We start from the raw sequence: 13,604 nt of genomic DNA on the forward strand, positions 1-13,604 counted from the left end.
CACAAAAAAAAAATAAAAAATAAAAAAAAATGTGGTTAGCGTGAGCAGCTGCGGAACGAGAGGTCCTTGGTTCAAGTATTCCCTCGAGTGAAAATTTTAATTTTTTGTTTACAGACAATTTTTATCAGTCCGTCTGTCCGTCCCATGCGATCACTTTTTTGGGAGTGATAATCACATCCACAAGAAAACCTAAATCGGGAAAGGTAGAAGAATCCTTTTTCCCATTCGCCAAGTGTACAAGTTAGGTGGGTCGACAACATATTAGTGTCATGTGACGCACATGCAATAACCAGTATCGTATGGAATATATCAGACGTATTTTCCTGTGGAGGAATCGGTTGACCTATGACCTTGCGATCAAATGTTTTCGGTTCCCATCGGAGAGGCACGTCCTTTCGTCTACTAATCGCACGGTTTTGCGGTACGGTCGCAAAACACAGACACTAAACTTATTACAGTGAACAGAGATATCAATGAACGAACGGACAGAACATAACTTTGAGAAAATAAAGACAGAAAATTTTTCACTCGAGGGACGACTTGAACCAAAGACCTCTCGTTCCGCAGCTGCTCACGCTAACCGCGGGACCACGGTATTCCTGAGTTTGCACTGTCTTTAATGTTGCTTATCTTGCACATGGACTTCTCAGTTTGTATATTTTGCTTATTTTTTTCATAGTTCCACACAGCTTCTTCCTGTTTTCTCGATTGATCTGTGTTCAGTTTTTCAAGGCCTATCCACTGTGCCAACTTATAACTAAATCTGAGGGGGCTGCGATGGGGATGTTCCCTTGTAAGAACTGAAGGCAAATCTGATTGCTATGCAACAGAGCCCCGACGAATATTTCTCCGCATATTTGATTAACACTTTCAGCTTCAATACAGCATCTGCAGCAGCTGGAGCAGATCGCCATAATAACGGAAGCGTATAGTGTGAAAGCAGTTTCACCCATCTCCCTGTCTCCCACCAACGGTGTACGTATTCACTACAACAGGACACACACACACAGACAATCACTCGTACATATAAAGCCACAACACAAGGTGGTGTGGGAAACATCTCACAAGGGAACCTCCCCATCGCACCCCCCTCAGATTTAGTTATAAGTTGGCACAGTGGATAGGCCTTGAAAAACTGAACACAGATCACTCGAGAAAACAGGAAGAAGTTGTGTGGAACTATGAAAAAAACAAGCAAAATATACAAACTGAGTAGTCCATGCGCAAGATAAGCAACATTAAAGAGAGTGTAAGCTCAGGAATACCGTGGTCCCGTGGTTAGCGTGAGCAGCTGCGAAACGAGAGGTCCTCGGTTCAAATCTTCCCTCGAGTGAAAAGTTTACTTACATTATTTTTGCAAAGTTATGATCTGTCCGTTCGTTCACTGACGTCTCTGTTCACTGTAATAAGTTTAGTGTCTGTGTTTTGCGACCGCACCGCAAAACCATGCGATTAGAAGACGAAGGGACGTGCCTCTCCAATGGGAACCGAAAACATTTGATCGCAAGAACATTGGTCAACCGATTCCTCCACAGGAAAACACGTCTGATATATTCTATACGACACTGGTGACGGCATGTGCGTCACATGACAGGAATATGTTGTCGACCCACCTAACTTGTACACTTGGCGAATGGGTAAAAAGATTCTTCTACCTTGCCCGATTTAGGTTTTCTTGTGGATGTGATAATCACTTCCGAAAAAAGTGTTTGTCACATAAACTGCAACAAATGAATGCAACAGTTTCACAGTCGCACAGTTTTCCCTGTGCTCTGTCAAAACATATGTTTTTAACGTTTTCAAATTTTTCAGTGTGTAGACCGTCATATTCTGCGTAAGTCCAAGCAAATCTGAACATGTCCTGGAATATTGGAGAGCGAAGTTGAATATGTGTGAGTGTCTGAACTTTGATAATTGACACATGATCTCGTAAACAATACTGCTCTGTGTACCTGTGCAGCTTCGCAAAATAATTGTCTGAAAATAAAAAAGTAAAACTTTGCATTCGAGGGAAGACTTGGACGTAGAACCTCCCGTTGCGTAGCTGCTCGCGGTAACCACGGGACCACGGCACTCTTGAGGTCATAACATTCATGATGTTGCTTATCTTGCACATGGACTTCTCAGTTTGTATATTTTGCTTATTTTTTCATAGTTCCACACAACTTCTTCCTGTTTTCTCGAGTGATCTGTGTTCAGTTTTTCAAGGCCCATCCACTGTGCCAACTTATAACTAAATCCGAGGAGGGTGCGATGGGGAGGTTCCCTTGTCAGTATAAAAGGCTCAGTATAAGTGTTGTGTAGTCAGCGCGTACACAACTTTCCCACCAGAGCGCGCCCCGCTAAGCACAACAGCGCAGGCGCAGCGCTCGTCCGTCTCCGCACTACGAGATGGCGCTGCCATAAAGACGGACCAAATTCTGCTTCCGCCTATCCGCGTATTAATATGTAACGCAGCCAATGAGATTTCTGCTAACGTAGAACCTTCTCTCCTCGCGGATCACACTCGCGCAGTGATACCTGAACGCGCGAGGTATTATAACAAGTGTACAGACCTTCGATTACTCAGTCTGCATTAGTCTGCATTTGTCTATAGTCAAGTTTCTGTCTGCGCCTAATAAGATTGTCATATTCCTGTACAGGTCATGAAGATATATGAATAGACACTTTGTCAAGTATCAGAGATATCTGAGAATAAAATTAACGTACCAAGACCAAAGGAACTTCAGATTGTCAGTTGTAAACAGTATCCAGAATCAAGTTAGGTAATGTCTATATTTTTTATTATCTCAATAAATGTTTGTGAAAATTAATCAATTTCTGTTTAAAGTTGGCCACCGTCACTCTGCTACTCTAAGCGTGCAAGTGGCATTTCTATCGTCTGACCTAACGGCAGAAGATAAACACGCCACAATAAGACCACGAGACATAATATGACACTCGCCTACTTCGCTAGAGCGACAAGTCAAATAATCTGATGGTGTTTGTACCGAAGGTGGTACAGTACGCACACCATAATAGGCAAAATACAAGTAACAGTAAGTGAAGATAGCTGAGTGATTTTATAACTGGTGACTTAAGAAGGAACTTCCGTGTATAACGCCGTCGATAAATTTTGCGCGTTACTGAATTAAACATCTCCATTGCACCCGCGTGTCAGGCAAGCCGATAAGCCCCGAGACGCTGATGTGTAATTTGGCAAGCGTGCCTGTTTGCACACCGCAAAGCGGCTTGGAAAACTCGCGCAGTCGTGGTGACCTGGCAGAAAGGCCACGCAGAGATGGGACGGCCTGCGATGTATTTCCACACCACTGGGTCGCAGAGGTTATCTTCTGTACGAAGCTCGAAAAAGTCTAACGGCAGAACAAGGGCGCTACTAACCGCTATAAGCACCCTCTGTTTCTAGCACAGCTACGCGCAGTCTTGTAGCACGCTCCACGACATCGGGCCCACGCCAGTCTCCAGCACACTGTGGGTCAGACGGCAGCCGACCCCGGTCTGGTCATCCAGCTCCACGAGCCCTGCCAGCACCCCCTATAGAGGAAAGCCTGCGCGCCCCTCAGTGACGTCATGCACAGAGTCTGGTGCCGGTTCCCGCTGTCCGTGTGGCCACAGCAGTAGACTGTAAAGAGATCCGGACGACGAAAATTCGTAAAGAAATCTGATATACCTCTCTCATGAATTACAAGATTTTCTTTCTTAAATGACCCAGTTCTTTTGTCTATAACTTATTTCTGCATACGTTTTAGCCCCGACGTAAAAAGTGGCTGTAATAACTTTTACTATCTGAGGCATCAAAACTCCCAAATGATTGGACGCATTTCATTGTACTTTATTTTAGTTTAAAGTTGCTTTAATGAGGATTGTCACGACTTGTTTGATGACAGTCTGGTTAGCCGTTCAAAGATCGTCAGCTATACAAAGTGAAAGTGTTTGCCGCCAGTGTGGTCTTTTCCAATGCCATTCCTAAATTGTAAGTGCTGTAGTATAAATTGTAAATCTCGAAAAGGCCTACCTAATCCTCTGCAACAGTATATATTTACCTTTTATGGCTGACCACCATTCACCATTCTTACATTCTGTAGTTGCTGTGGAAGACGACCTTTAATGACATAAATTTTGATTGAAAGCCTCCCGCGAAAGATTCTCGTATGCTCTTGCGGACTTTCTACTAGTTTTTTTTTTCCTTAAATATTGCATCATTTTGAGACGCCGCGGGATTAGCCGAGCGGTCTAGGGCGCTGCAGTCATGGACTGTGCGGCTGCTCCCGGCGGAGGTTCGAGTCCTCCCTCGGGCAGGTGTGTGTATTTGTCCTTAGGATAATTTAGGTTAAGTAGTGTGTAAGCTTAGGGACTGATGACCTTAGCAGTTAAGTCCCATAAGATTTTACACATATTTGAACATTTTTTTTGCATCATTTTGACGCAGGTCTAATAGTGTGGACGGCATTTTGCAAAGTAGCACACTGGCGGCTAACATTTTGCGGGCATTGTTCACTGTTATTGCCTCTTTTAAGAAATATACAAAACAAATACTCACTCTTGAACTTGAAGAAGGAGTATAGTTATATCTGTGAATACTTGACAACCATTTCTTCCTCGTTGATTCATCCTCCGGAAATTTAAACACAGTTTCTTTTGGTCCACCCTCGTTATTTCCTCTACAATTCGGAGCAGAACAACGAAACGGCATTTTTCAGGCAACGAAATTTTTACAGGCAAGAAAAACAGACCACCAGTTCAGTGCACAGAAACTAAACAACCAAATCACGTACACTAACGCAGGAACACCATTCACTATAATAATAAACTGACGCGAAACTCGCCGCACGACTGTTCACAAGCACTGTTCCATGGAACTGTTGAATAAGAGACTAGATGTGTAGCCATCTTGTCACATCACGCACTACGTGGACAGGCTTTCTTTCACAGGGGGGGGGGGGGGGGGGGGGGGGGCTGGCCCTGCTCGCGATTCTAAAGCCCCAGCTACACGATGCACCTAAACCGTACTCCTATGCATCAGCGCCGCAAGCGTGTATATCTTTAACTACAGGCCGGTTCACGTACACCTATTACACCATTGACGCGGAATATCCCTGGCGCACATCTGCAGTAGGCGGTTATAACGCGTGATACGCAGATAGAACCGTTTGATCTATTGTAAAGTCGTTCGTTCCATCGCGCGAAACACAAGGGGGACTGTGTGTCGTATTGGAATGCCTATCAAATCATTTATGTGAACTCAAGGTTCCTATTTAATAAGAAATTGGTATTCTCGTATGTCGGTTACTACTGTTCTGAATTACAGATTTGTTACTTGTATATAACGACTCTTGGTTTCACAGGTATATATATTTATACACCATTTTGCACATGGAGGTATTGCCCTAGCAGTAAATCTTATGATTGGGGCAGAACGACCACGGAAACGAAAAGCCTGAATTTTATGAGTTCGACCCTGGCTGAAAAGAAGGGACGGTGCGAGGGGATTATATTCACTGCTTAAGAAAGAACAGAGGCTCGAAGATCCGCAAGAATTTCGAAACTTCGTGACGATGGAGATGGCCTGTTTCGAGAAGCTACTGTCTATGACAGAAGATGGAAGTAACAAATGTGACACAGTCAAGAGGGAGGCTCTCTCACATTCTCGAAATTAAGAACTCAATCACATATTTTGTGATCATATCAGCCCAGATCACGAATTAAATACCGGTGAAAGCGCTGTCATGTTGCAGGCTGGTTGTAACATTAAGTTTTCTGGCGACTTTCTCCCCCATCACGGTCAGTTTCTCTTTTCTGGCATGCTGAAATAACGCAAGAGATGCAATCACATCAAACATGAACTTTCGTAGGTAAGGCATTACGATGCAGTTCGAAACTCACCGTTTTTTTTTCTTTATTGTTATTTTTAAACCCGTACAACAGGCAGGCTGTCAGCAACATGTTACGCTGCTCTTCAGCCATAGAATAAACAAAGAAACAACAGAAAGAATACACAGAAGTTGCATAACAGTGGGTAATAAAACAGTAGACACATGAAGACAAACACGGAACCGATCACACTCGACGATAATCCACACTACAAACTGTTGACACGACGCACAAACACTGAAGATGTCGATGGCACAGGTGAGTGATGGAGTGCGACGGTGAACACTGAACACTAAACACGACGGCACACACGAGACACTGATGGCGATGACCTCCAGCGCGCGAATGTCCACTTAGCGTGTGCGAGTCCGGGGACCTGCCAAGAGGGGAAGAAGGGTGAGAGGGGGGAGAGGGGAGAAAAAAGATGCCAATGGCTGAGGAGAAGGGAGGAGGAGTAGAGGGACAGGGGAGGGGAAGCCCGGGGGAGGAGTGGGGAGAAATGGAGGAGGGAGGGAAGGGGGAGAGATGGGAGGGAGGGTGCCCAAAGGAGCAAACACAGGAAGAGGGAGGGAGGATCAAAGTTGGTAGGAGGGGTAGATGGAGGGGAGGAGAGATTCATCAGGGAGAAGGAGCTGGCGGAAGCCACCTTGGGAGAGGGTAAGGAGGGTGGAGAGATGGAGAGCAGGTGGGACATGGGAATGCAGGTGCGGCAGCAGGTGGGGGTGGGAGAGGATGGGGGAGAAAAGTGGGTGAGGAGGATCGAGTTTACGGGAGGTGTAGAGGATCCGTATCCTTTCAAGGAAAAGGAGGAGGTGAGGGAACGGGTCGTACAGGATCCACGTGGGGGAGGGGAGACGGATGCGATAGGCGAGGCGGAGAGCATGGTGTCCAAGGATCTGAAGGGACTTGTAAAAGGTAGGGGGGGGGGGCGGAGATCCAGGCAGGATGGGCGTAACAGAGGAGAAACTCACCGTGTAACGTTATATCCATGTTACTCAGAAAGAAACGATTGCCGACGTACCTTATTATGATACATTATACAATACTCGCTATATGCCTGAATTAAGACGCTTAACGCCTCTTTGCATCATTTCATTTATAGAATACGAGGCAATCAATAGCAAAAATGCTTTCACGGACATCGGATTGACGACGGTTTAGAACTGCTCTCAGTTCTGGCGTGCAGCTTACGTGTCTCCTAATTTTCGTAGTTTCACCCATTCTACGGCTAGATGGCTGTCGCGCTGGACCAATACCGTCGGATCGTCGTGTAATACCCACTTAAGTCCGCCCTGCGGACTCAGCGACACAGTGGAGAGAAATCGTCCAGGCGCCACAGCAGCACCGAACTTGTGCCTTGGAGGGCAGCGGTTCGCAGCCCGGGCGATACTGCCGCCACCGCTCGGCACCACGGCGAGTTTCGAAGCCAGTAGTCGTGGCCGACTACGGGAATTCAGCGGACGTACGCGTCGCTGACATTGCACGCTCAGAGGCGCATAGTACTACCTTAAGCACGCACTTCTGAGTGAGGTAAACAGTTTCAGCAAAAGCAATACGCGGACGCCCAACGGCCTTCCGACGTCATCGGCATCACCGGTAGGCAGGGGCGTCGCCTCTCTCGGGCATTGCAATCAAAGACGAATAAAATATGTCGTGCCTTGCAGCGGAATTTACCTATTGCCCCGCTGGGCAGCACCGCCGCCTTCAAAACCCACTGCTCCACCGCCTCTCCACACCATAGCGGCCTCACTCTACCCAGGTCGTAATAGCTTGACTTGGTAGTATGAAAACAATAGATATTTTACTCCAACAATCACATTATTGACACACAACAATCAGTATGTATTCTTCAACTTCAACTGTTTGTTGACCCGGAAACAGCAACTTTACTAAATTCCTTTAAAAAAATGTTGAAATGTGTATGAAGTCCTAATGGACCAAACTGCTGAGGTTATCGGTGCCGAGACTTACACACTACTTAAACTAACTTAAGCTAACTTATGCTAAGAACAACACTCACACCCGTGCCCGAGGGAGGACTCGAACCTCCGGCCGGAGGGGCCGCGCAATCCGGGACATGGTGCCTCTAACATTGCAGATAAATACTTCAAAGCATTTATTAACGATTCTCGAAATTTTTTTAAGATCATGTGCTATCAGTACAGTCTCAGTAGGCCAGGTCTGAAAATGAACTTATAAGGGTCGAAACTAGTCGCCCAATACAAATACTGCTACTGTAGACAGAATTGTTAATAAACGCTTTAAAGAAGTCAGTATGTGTAACAAAGTAACATTTTGTGTAGAGTGCTCACAATCTAAAACAGCCGGCCGGTGTGGCCGAGCGGTTCTAGGCGCATCGGTCTGGAACCGCGCTACCGCTACGGTCGCAGGTTCAGATCCTGCCTCGGGCATCGATGTGTGTGATGTCATTAGGTTAGTTAGTTTCAAGCAGTTCTAGGGGACTGATGACCTCAGATGTTAAGTCCCATACTGCTCAGAGCAATTTGAGTCAATCTAAAACAAAACAATGCAATTTGAAGGTGGGCATGGCTTTTTGATTTTTGTACATTATCGATGTGCACGTCAGAGAAAGAGCAAGTTCTGTTACTGTTAAGTAATCTTTGGTCTCGTTGTTACACTGTCTTTGCCTCTGTGCTGTCTGATACATTGTTAGTAGAAGTGTGGTACGTGATGGACGTATTCAGTAATTCTGTGTTGATTCGCGAATAGTACTTGTTATATGAAGGAAGATTTATTGTAACGGACAGCAAGAATGAGTGTCATATGTATTGAAAGCGAAAAGAATGTTTGAGGTAAGACTGCAGCACTGCCCTGCTAGATTGTCGAAATGATTATTGTCTCAACTAGTTAACTTTGTTCACTTGCTCAGCGGAAGACAATCCCACTTCTCTAAGTCATGCATTAACATATCAACTTACTAAGCTGTCTGATTTTTATAGAAATTCTCTGTTAACATCATACCTTTCTTTAATCACTGTTCATTTTGTTAAGCATGGTATTGTTCATAGCAATGTTACGTGTCACAACGTTGTTACAGGTAGCCTGCGAAAACCAGGTCATAGATATTGGCCACTGATAAATCGTGTATGCGATTGGAGTTAACAACCTCAGCGTCAGTTAAGGCCTGAAGATCGTGCACTGAAGCACCGAAACTCATATAATAAATGACGTCGTAAGGACAGCTATGGTGTTTCGTTTTATGACATAAGAGAACGGCAGAAGCCCCTGAGACCTCCAATCACAAGGATGGACATACAAAAACTTCAGTTTATTTCGCAGAAATCCTTCTTGTTCTTTCGTTTCTTTTTTTTCCACTCAGCATCTGTAACATAACAGATATGTGTAAGCCACGAATTCCAGAAATCTTGAACGTAAATAACGAGTGTGATCGGGCCTTTCGTACATTCTTAATTTTTACATAATTACATCATCGTAGTTTGTTTCGTTTCAAGGATACCTGTTTAATAAAATTATGAAGCTTATGTTTATTCATTCTATTACCGCCTGTGCAAGCATCTAATGAATTTATTCTCTTTCTCAAGTCCCCAGTAAGATCTTTATCAGCAAATCCGTACGAAACAAACCAAACTTTTCCTTTAGTATTGTGCTGTGGATGTCTTGGGTCCCAAAAGCAAGAATGTAGAAAGATTATAGTTTAACGTCCCATCGACTGTGCGGTCATTAGAGACGGAACACAAGCTCGGGTGACCGAAGGATGAGGAAGGAAACTGGCTCTTTTTTTAAAAAAAACGATTCCAGCATTTGCCTTAAATCACGGCGGAGGAGGATCTGAACCATCGTCCTACCGAAGGTGGGGGAAACCAAGAACCACGTATGATTTACATGTTATTCTATCAGCAGCATTACATTCTCTTCGTACCAGTCCATCACTTACGCAACTCACGTCAACAACAGCAACAACAACAACAAAAGTAGGCAAGACTGCAGATGAAAGGTTTATGTACTCTAGCGCCGAAGCGGATAGCACGCGGACTTCCATTGATGGTTCGCTACAAGACAGACAACACGAGCGAACACAAACGAATGCGAATCGAACATAAATGCAGTCTGTATGCTCAAGTGCGCTTAGCGTTTACACGAGAGAGTATTGTCGTTCACTGTTACGCATCAGCTTGTTTTTCTTTGTTGAAAAGGGGCTTAAGAACAATGCCGAGCTGTACGCTACTTGCACGAGCTGTGGCTCTCTCAGGCTGCGGGCTCGCTGCCAGACCCATCAAATGAAATACCGGAACTTCTCTTCCCTCCACTCCGTTGCAAGATATGGCTTTTGTTCCTGTTTTAAAAACGATATTAGCTACGTTTTGTACTCGGCAGTGTATCACCTGAAATGATTGAGACATAAAGTAGACAGCTTTGAAAATTTTCACTGCAAAACCCTTCAAATTTGATGCGATCGTTTACTTAATTTCCGGGTATCATAATAGCTATGACAAATATAGGAAAAAATAGCCACTCCATCATCAAGCTGTGACGTGAAGCTATGATATATGATAAGCTCAATTTTGTGTGCCAGTTATTTTCCTCAAAATAGAATGAGAAATACAGTTTAGAACATGGGCTTCATTCACCAGCCGTATACCAGTTTCAACATAGGGTTCAACAGCCAACCGACTGCCCATAAACGGTAGGTGCTTTGAGCTAGGTTTCGACAGCTACTAGGGGTGTCTTCATCACAATGAACTGTTGCTAAATCGTAAAACTACATTGTTAAAAAGCAACAGTCAGAATTTGGAACACACGTGGCAAAGGCTAGAACATTTTGTTCTACTTTTGAGTTGAGCATAGCTGCTCCAAATTCTGACTATTGCTTTTCAGAAATGTAATTTTACGATTTAGCAACAGTTCATTCTGATGAAGACACCCCTAGTAGGTGGCGAAACCTAGATCAACCTACATACCGGTTATGTGCAACCGGTTAGCTGGAAATTTGGAAATTTGTGCTAAGGTCTTATGGGACCAACTGCTGAGGTCATCGGTCCCTAAGCTTACACACTACTTAGTCTAACTTATACTAACTTACGCTAAGGACGACACACACACCCATGCCCGAGGGAGTACTCGAATCTCCATCGTGGCGATTAGCGCGGACCGTGACAAGACGCCTCAGACCACGCGGCTACCCCGCGTGACCGGTTAGCTGTTTAACGCAATGTTGAGAATGAGAAGTGTTTCATAGAGAAGAAAACGCACGAATCCAAAATAAATGGTTTCTAATTTTTTGAAAGTGAAGGGAGAGACCCAACCGAAAACGAACTTAAGGAGTTGATGTAGCTTTGCTTCATTAGCATACTTTTTTTGCACTAAGGAAGTCGGAAAACTGATTTTTCTAATGTACTGTGACAGCCACTTCGCGGCAACCGTCTGTTAATTCGTCCGTCATGAAAGTCACTCCCCCTGCGATGGCCGCAGCGGCCAACGGCGTCGTGGGAGCAGCACCTTGGCTTCACAAACACACGAGCGATCTAGCATCGCGAGCTCGCAGCGCCGATTCCTCACGTCTAGCTGCAGTGGACGCAGCCGTCTTTGAGGTGAAATTGTAACAGAGCCTCGTCTACCATTAGACAAGACTGAGCTGCCGCCCTCAGAATTTTAGGGGCAGCAATGGGCGCAAAACCCTAATTTCAAATCAAATATCGAAAAAATTGAGTAATACTTTTCATTCGAAATAAGTATAAAATAAGAATAAAGTACCATCATTCAGAGCAATAACTCTGATAAATTTCGAATGTTACTCATAGGGGGCAGCACATTAAAACAAAGCTACATTTCGATTTCGTACTAAAATTTCATTGTGAATTTATACAAGAAAGAAATCTGAAGCGAAACATATACTGCACAAACGAAAGAATATTTCAAATCCAGTCACTTTTCCTGAAGAAACAGTTTAATGACAAAACGTACTAATCAGAAGTTTGTTTTTTTACTTACATTTCAGCGACCACTGTGAACAACTCAATGGACTAAAAGCCATCGCCCGTCATTAATTTAGGGCCACTGACTTATGTGCCTGTGTCTTTAGCTTAACACGACGTCCAAGCCTCACTGGGATTCGAAACCGGACCCATCTCGGAAGAACGATCAGATGCCAATTGCTTGGACTACTGCGTCACTGGGGCAGTTGATAAAAGTTATAGAACTCGCAATAGAAAATGCAAACAAGGTGTCATTTATTTATTTCATCGGTCGACAATGGATGCAAAAGAAATGAGATTTATTCCCCATTCTAAAAATATTTCAATTGAAACAGAACACCAGGATTATGCTGATATAGTCGGATGATTCGGCATGTCTCCTATCAGTATAGCATAAGTTCTAAATTCAGGGAAAAATTAATTCGCACCAGCAAATATTTCCACACTTTCATTTGTCCATTTCTTTGCTATTAAATAAAATACGCAATTGATACGAAATTTGATTGCACTGGTGTATTCAGTTGAGTTCTAGTTTAAAACGTTCGGCCCATTTTTAATATTTCTTTTATTTTGGAAAATTTCAGAGATTGACGACAAAAATGAAAGAAAACTAAGGACATTTGTTGTCCTTAGTTCTAAAGGAGTTGAGAATAAAACATGAAAATTGAGTCCTTTCCCAGAAAATAGGGAGGTTGGCACACGTTGGAGAGGAGGTTGTCTATTGTGTGCAAAGTCTTTTAAGACTATATTAGATATAGATACGAGCTGCCAATAATACTAATACAAGGGAAGCATATCCACAGATTCTGCATAAAACTCCGCACCTCTTCTACACTGCTAGAGGGGAAAAATGATTCTTAGTGATCCTGTACGGTAGTCGTAGTGCTATTCCGGGAATGGCGACTTCCTCCACCACGACTATACTGTTAGCTAGCGAGCCTTCCCCGCTGCCTACTGTCGGATAGTCAACACATTGAACTCACATTTGGGAGGACGACGGTCCAAATCCGCGTCCGGCCATTGAGATTTAGGTTTTCCGTGATTTCCTGAAATCGCTCCAGGCAAATTCCGGATGGTTCTTCTGAAAAGGTCACTGCCGATTTCCTTCCTCATCCTTTCGTAATCCGAGCTTGCGTTTCGCCTCTAATGACCCCGCAATCGACGTGACGTTCAACTCTGATCCTCCTTCCTTCCATCTACGGTCGGACGTCTGGCTAACGTTAATAAGTATACTCACAAACATTCCTCGTGAATTACTCTGTCTGTGAGAGAAAGCCATATCAAAATCCGTAGAGTAATTCCTGAGATTAGCCTTTACGCAGAGGCAGAAAAATGCAGTGAGGGGACTTAAATTTATAATATGTGTACAAGGGGCCCCTTTCGAAGTCAATAAAATTTTCTTAATTTCTGTAATTTTTTTGGTACCTGTAATCACAACTTTCTTGATGCTCATAATTCAAGTACGTATACAAAAAAAAAAAAAAATTCAGTAAAAGGTATGAAATTGCGGGAGCGTACTGAAAAGTAATGCCTCCGAACTTTTTTTATGTAAAAACTATTAAATATTTTTAAGCAAAACAAACGCTACTGACATTCTACGTCTGATTCCATGTTAGGGACGGCTGTTCTTGTTACTCCAGGTCTCACCAACTTGGTTTTATTTTCGGGTAGGGTTTCACCCTATCCCACAAATCTAAACTCACGCAACTACCATGATGGCACAACGTACGGAAACTTGTACCCCAGCCGCTTCAATTCGGGGCCAAAATTTTGGTTCAA

The sequence above is a fragment of the Schistocerca nitens genome, chromosome 7 (genome assembly GCF_023898315.1).
Source record: "Schistocerca nitens isolate TAMUIC-IGC-003100 chromosome 7, iqSchNite1.1, whole genome shotgun sequence".
NCBI classification, from domain to species: Eukaryota; Metazoa; Arthropoda; class Insecta; order Orthoptera; family Acrididae; genus Schistocerca; species Schistocerca nitens.